The sequence below is a fragment of the Gigantopelta aegis genome, chromosome 6, assembly GCF_016097555.1.
Source record: "Gigantopelta aegis isolate Gae_Host chromosome 6, Gae_host_genome, whole genome shotgun sequence".
Classification (NCBI taxonomy): domain Eukaryota; kingdom Metazoa; phylum Mollusca; class Gastropoda; order Neomphalida; family Peltospiridae; genus Gigantopelta; species Gigantopelta aegis.
This window is the reverse complement of record NC_054704.1, coordinates 83,178,352-83,184,351: the sequence shown is the minus strand read 5'-3', so window position 1 is coordinate 83,184,351 and position 6,000 is coordinate 83,178,352. Positions and strand designations below refer to the sequence as shown.

Below are 6,000 nucleotides of genomic sequence, written 5' to 3'. Positions count from 1 at the left end.
AAATACCATAGGCATGTAGTTAATGTAATCAGTAATAAGAATTGGTTCAGCAAGGGCTAACCCCGCCTCGCTGAGACTAAAACATTTTTTTTACGGTGCAATATTAGGCTCTTCGTATAAGGAAGGAAATGTTTTATTTATCGATGCACTCAACACATTTTATTTACGGTTATATGGTGTCGGTCATATGGTTAAGGACCACACAGAAATTGAGAGAGGAAACCCGCTGTCGTCACTTCACACGGGCTACTCTTTTCGATTAGCAGCAAGGGATCTTTTATATGCACCATCCCACAGACATGATAGTACATACCACGGTCTTTGTTACACCAGTTGTGGAGTACTGGCTGGAACGAGAAATAGCCCAATGGTCCCACCGACGGGTATCGATCCAAGACCGACCGCGCATCAAGCGAACGCTGTACCACTGGGCTATGCCCCGCCTCCAGGCTTTTCATATAGATGTCCTAGATAATGTAGACAAACGCTTGCGGTAGGTTCATTTTCGGCCCATTGGGCTATTTCTTGTTCCAGCCACTGCTCCACAACTGGTATATCAAAGGCTGTGGTATGTGCTATCATGTCTGTGGGATGGTGCATATAAAAGATCCCTTGCTGTTAATCCAAAAGAGAAGTCCATGTGTGTTGTGTGTTTTACCTCATATCTAGCCCACGTATTAATAAAAGGTTTGTTTTGTAAAACGACACCACTAGAGCACATTGATTAATTAATCATTGGCTATTGGATGTCAAATATATTATGGTAATTTTGACATATAGTCTTAGAGAGGAAACCCGCTACATTTTTCTTAATGCCACAAGGGATCTTTTATATGCACTTTCCCACAAACAAAAAAGCACATACCACGGCCTTTGATCAGTTGTGGTGCGCTGTTTGGAACGAGAAAAAACTCGAATCAGTTGAATGGATCCACCAAGATGGTTAGACCCTGCGACGCAAGCACCTCAAGCGAGCACTCAACCAACTGAGCTAAATCCAGCCACGTATTAATAAAATACAGCGGATAGGCTTCACTTCAGTCGGATGAGATGACTGGCTCGTAGGATCGGACCCAAAAGGCGAACCCATTGCAGTTTTTTTAGGGATGGGTGGCTGGGTTTTTTTGTTGACAGTCTTCCGCTTCACGACTAGTATATAGCCGTGATATGTTCTGTCCTGTCTGTGGGAAATGTAGAGGATTTCCTTGTAGACTACCCTCTAGAATTATCAAATGTTTGACATTCATAAGACGATGATTGATAAATCAATGTGCTCTAGTGGTGGCTTATTTAAATGACAGTTCAAAAACTTTATAATTCAGTTTTAAAAAAAAAATTAAAAAAATTGAGGGGACACCCGGGATCGAACCACGGACCTCTCGATCTGCAGTCGAATGCTCTACCACTGAGCTATATCCCCTAAACACACAGATATTATATGCAATAATTGTATCGATGCATTTCATTTGAGTTCAGAAAGGTTAGTCTCTTTTGTTTAACGACACCACTAGAGCACAATTAATTTATTTATTAACCACTAGCTACTGGATGTCATTTTGACAGTCTTAGCCGCAAGGAATCTTTTATATGCACTTTCTCACAGACAGGACAGCAAATACGACGACCTTTGATATACGACTCGTAGGGCACTGGTTTGGACTCGGGGGAAAAACCAATCACAGAATGGGTCCACTGAGACGGTTCGATTCAACAACGCAAGCACAGATAGTGATGCAAAGACCAATACAAATTTGTTTTGTTTAACGCCACCACTAGAACACATTGATTTATCAAGTATAGGCTATTGAATGTCAAACATTTGGTAATTCTGACTTATGGTCTTAGAGAGGAAACCCGCTACAATTTTTCAATTAGTAGCAACGGATCTTTAATATACACCATCCCACAGACATGATAGTACATACCACGGCCTTTGATATATCAATCGTGGTGCACTGGCTGGAACGAGAAATAGTCCCCATCGATACAAAGAGTCCCTTGAACCAGTATTGGTGTCCATGATGTCGTGGGAACGTATAGACAGGAAAAAGAAGGCATTGTTTAAAAAGGTTACGGTACCAATAACAGTATTCATATGAAGGGGTGAAATATTTAAAACGGGTACCTAAAATATTCAAAAGGTCATTAACATGCTATATATAACTATATATATATATATGTAGCAATACTCCCCCGAAAGAAACACTAAACCGACGAAGATACTACATGTTCCCCAAGGGCTGGACATAGCTCAGTGGTAAAGCGCTCGCTTGATTCGTAGTCGGTCTAGGATCGATCCCCGTTGGTGAGCCCATTAGGCTATTTCTCATCTCGGCTAGTGCACTACGACTGGTACATCAAAGGCCGTGCTATGTGCTATACTGAGTTGGTGCATATAAAAAGACTCCTCGCTACTAATGGAAAAATGTAGTGGGTTTCCTCTCTAAGACTATATGTCTAAATTACCAAATGTTTGACATCCAATAGCCGATGATTAATAAATCAATGTGCTCTAGTGGTGTCGTTAAACAAAACAAAACAAAACATGTCCCCCACTAAATACAAATACAATTTATTGTAATCATTTGCTAAACACACATGCTACACCCCAACACCCACTCCCTGGATCAACACCTGCCGACTGCATACAGCATTGAAAAACGTGCATGTTATTCCTAAACGTATTTTCAAATCAAGCATGGTTTGATTTGCTTAAAATATTTAGCTATTCAGTTGCGAAACATGTTTTTTCTTCTTCTTTTTTTTTTTTTATTATTTTTTTTTTTTTTTAACCCGGCAACGCAGACGACAAACAAAATCTTCAGAAACATGTTTTTTGTTTTTTGGAAAACATGTTTTTCAGTGCTGTGTGCGTTCGGCTTTAGGCTGTTGTGTTCAGCAGGTTAACCACTGTGATGACGGCAGTGCTACAATGTGATCGCAAACCAGCCCAGACATACTCTGATAAGTACCGAGAGAAATGCAATCGTTCATCACATGGCCGCCGATCGATGTCTCCACATGTGACAGCAGGCCCGTAGGAACCAGACCGGTAGGGGAGGGGTCGGCGTGCAAATGTGGCTCTCCCCGATTCGAGGCAAGGTACCATTCGGATTCCGTATAACTACGTAATGCATTTGGAAATGCAGTGGTTATACGGAGGGCAAGACGTAGCCCAGTTGTAAAGCGCTCGCTTGATGCGAGGTCGGTTTGGGATCGATCCCTGTCAGTGATCAGTTTTGTTGGGCTATTTCTCGCTCCAGCCAGTGCACCACGACTGGTATTTCAAAGGTCGTGGTATGTGCTATCCTATCTATGGGCTGCTGCATATAAAATATTCCTTGCTGCTAATCGAAAAGAGTAGCCCATGAAGTGGCGACAGCGGGTTTCCTTTCTCAATATCTGTGTGGTCCTTAACCATATGTCCGACGCCATATAACCGTAAATAAAATGTGTTGAGTGCGTTGTTAAATAAAACATTTCCTTCCTTTTGGTTATATGGAATGGCACCTTAGCTTGCGAAGATTGGCCTGGACAGGACAGTAGCCTACACGACCCCATACCACTGGATACTGCTTGCGAAGATTGGCCTGGACAGGACAGTAGCCTACACGACCCCATACCACTGGATACTGCTTGCACATCATGCGGCAGTTGGACATAATACCACCCCACCCCCCACCCCCCCACACACACACACACGACCATCACTATCTCCTACTACTGGATATGTTTAGAGAGACTGGAATGCACTGGTATAACCACAGTTTCAGTTTTATATTGGGGGGGGGGGGGGCAATCAATGTTTATAAGTCGTGTTATAGGGCGACAGGTGTGGAAAATGGGATGTGATCGCGGACGGGCATGTCCCCACCAAACCACCCCTAGTTACGCCAGTGTGGGTAGGAGACTTGACCTGCCAATAACACTGAGAAACTGCAGCTAGTTTAGTCATGGCTGTCACCAAGAGAGCCATCTGTTCACTCACACGATGATGTATTGCAGATGATGGTCATAAACCCACCACTGACATTGTGAATCAATGCATGAATTAATGAATCAATGTATGAATGAGTGAATGAGTGAGTGAGTGAGTGAGTGAAAGTGATTGATTGATTGATTGATTGATTGAATGAATAAATTAATGTTTAAAGACACCCCAGCACAAATACATTAATTGTATTACTGTTAATCAAGTATTTGCCCCCTGCATCGGATTCCTGGCCTGGTGCTATAACAGAGTCTGAGATTTTAATGCCATGGCAACGCCTTACAAATTACATGCATGAGACGAGATTAAAGATTTTTGAGTCTAGACTAGCTCGAGTACTCAGCCGTTCGGTTGTGGGAGCTCTTGGGCGGCAAACTACTCGGGCTCAGTCTAGACTAAACGTTTTCTAAACACGGGCTATGTCCATGTTTACCTTAGTTTTCGCGTTCATTGAACATAGGTCTATGTAGGGTTTAGGCTGATTTTTTTTTGTATCCGAATTAAGGCTCATATAGACTGTATGCGGTCCGTCTAAATAAATAAATAATAATATGGTGTATATGCCCAAAAGGCAAGCCGCGGACGCATTAGACGCATAAGTCGGACCGCACGCACGCGCCGCATCCAGTCTATATCAGCTTTTGAACAAAAAGACACAGGCACTTGACACAGATTAGTATACATGAATAAAACTCAAAATTTGCTTATACTCTCTTCATACATGACAAATTTATTGCCACATAACATGTACGTATGAAGAGAGTATAAGCAAAATATTGCGGAAATATATCAAATTTACCGATATACAAAAAAAAAATTTTTTTATTCATGTAGGCCTATACTAATCTGTGTCAAGTGCCTGTGTAAAAATACCAAAATCTGGAATTTTTGGTTCATATTTGCATTATATTCCTCTACTACTACTACTACTACCAAATAGTCATATAAAGTTCAAAAGGAATCACTACAAATGTTTACATAAATTACAACTAATATTGTGAGTACACATCATGGTGAAAAGGTTTCAGGTTAGCTCATTTTGCCTGATAGTCTCTGTTGGTTTTCCAGAATGCGAAGATTCGCTCTAGCACTTGGAGGAGGGTTGTTGACATCTCCCCTCCCCGACCCCCGTTTCTTACGTTTATGGTAGTATATAATCCATAAGTGCAATTTTGCTATAGATTTGTCTTAGTTGAAACCAAGCACACTAAAGTTGGTATTGTGCAAAGTACTTTGAATTGGCGACACCAGGAATTTCTCAATATATATATATATATATATATATATATATATATATATATATATTATATTTAATGGACGTGTACACTTTGGGGGATCTGTTTACTTGCATTAACTATCTCACTCTCTTTCTCTCTTTCCTTGTCCTTCTTTCTCCGAATTTATATATTTGCTCCTAAAATTTGTAACTTTTATGCACTAGGTGTCTACTGTAGGATTCAGACAAATCAATAACAAAAGTTAAAGTTTGTTTTGATTAACGACATCACTAGAACACAATGATTTATTAATTATTAGCTATTGGATGTCAAACATTTGTTAATTCTGACATTTTACCATTAGTAGCAAGGGATCTTTATATTCATGATCTCACAGAGAATAGCACACACCGCGGTCTTTGATATACCAGTCGTGTTGCATTAACAATGTCAAATACCTGTCGTTTTGTCTTTCAAGGGACTTGTAACTAAGTTAATCCAGGGCCGTACCCTCCGGGGCGTAGAAGAGCAGTTGCCCCCCTGAGAATCTCACTCTTTTTTTACTCCAGAGAATAGCATATACATCTCATGGTTTAATTTGTATAGTGTTTCATTTGTTTATAAAAAGTAGTGCCCCCCCCCCCCCCCCCCTAGGATTTTGATCAGGTAACGGCCCTGTAATCGAAAGCCATCTGATGTTTTCACCCTTTCTGCACTACACGAATGCAGGAGTAGGCCTTTATCAGTTGATAATCAGAAGTCAGATCCTAAAGTGCATTACATTTATAAAAC

The 6,000-nt window shown here is 40.9% G+C and overlaps 1 non-coding gene across 1 annotated transcript; it reads right to left on the bottom strand.

Annotated features, from left to right (window-relative positions):
- Positions 1-1,348: 1,348 nt before the first annotated feature.
- Positions 1,349-1,420, bottom strand: Trnac-gca. The gene has a single exon. It is a non-coding gene; the product is annotated as a tRNA-Cys (tRNA).
- Between the last annotated feature and the right edge of the window lie 4,580 nt (positions 1,421-6,000).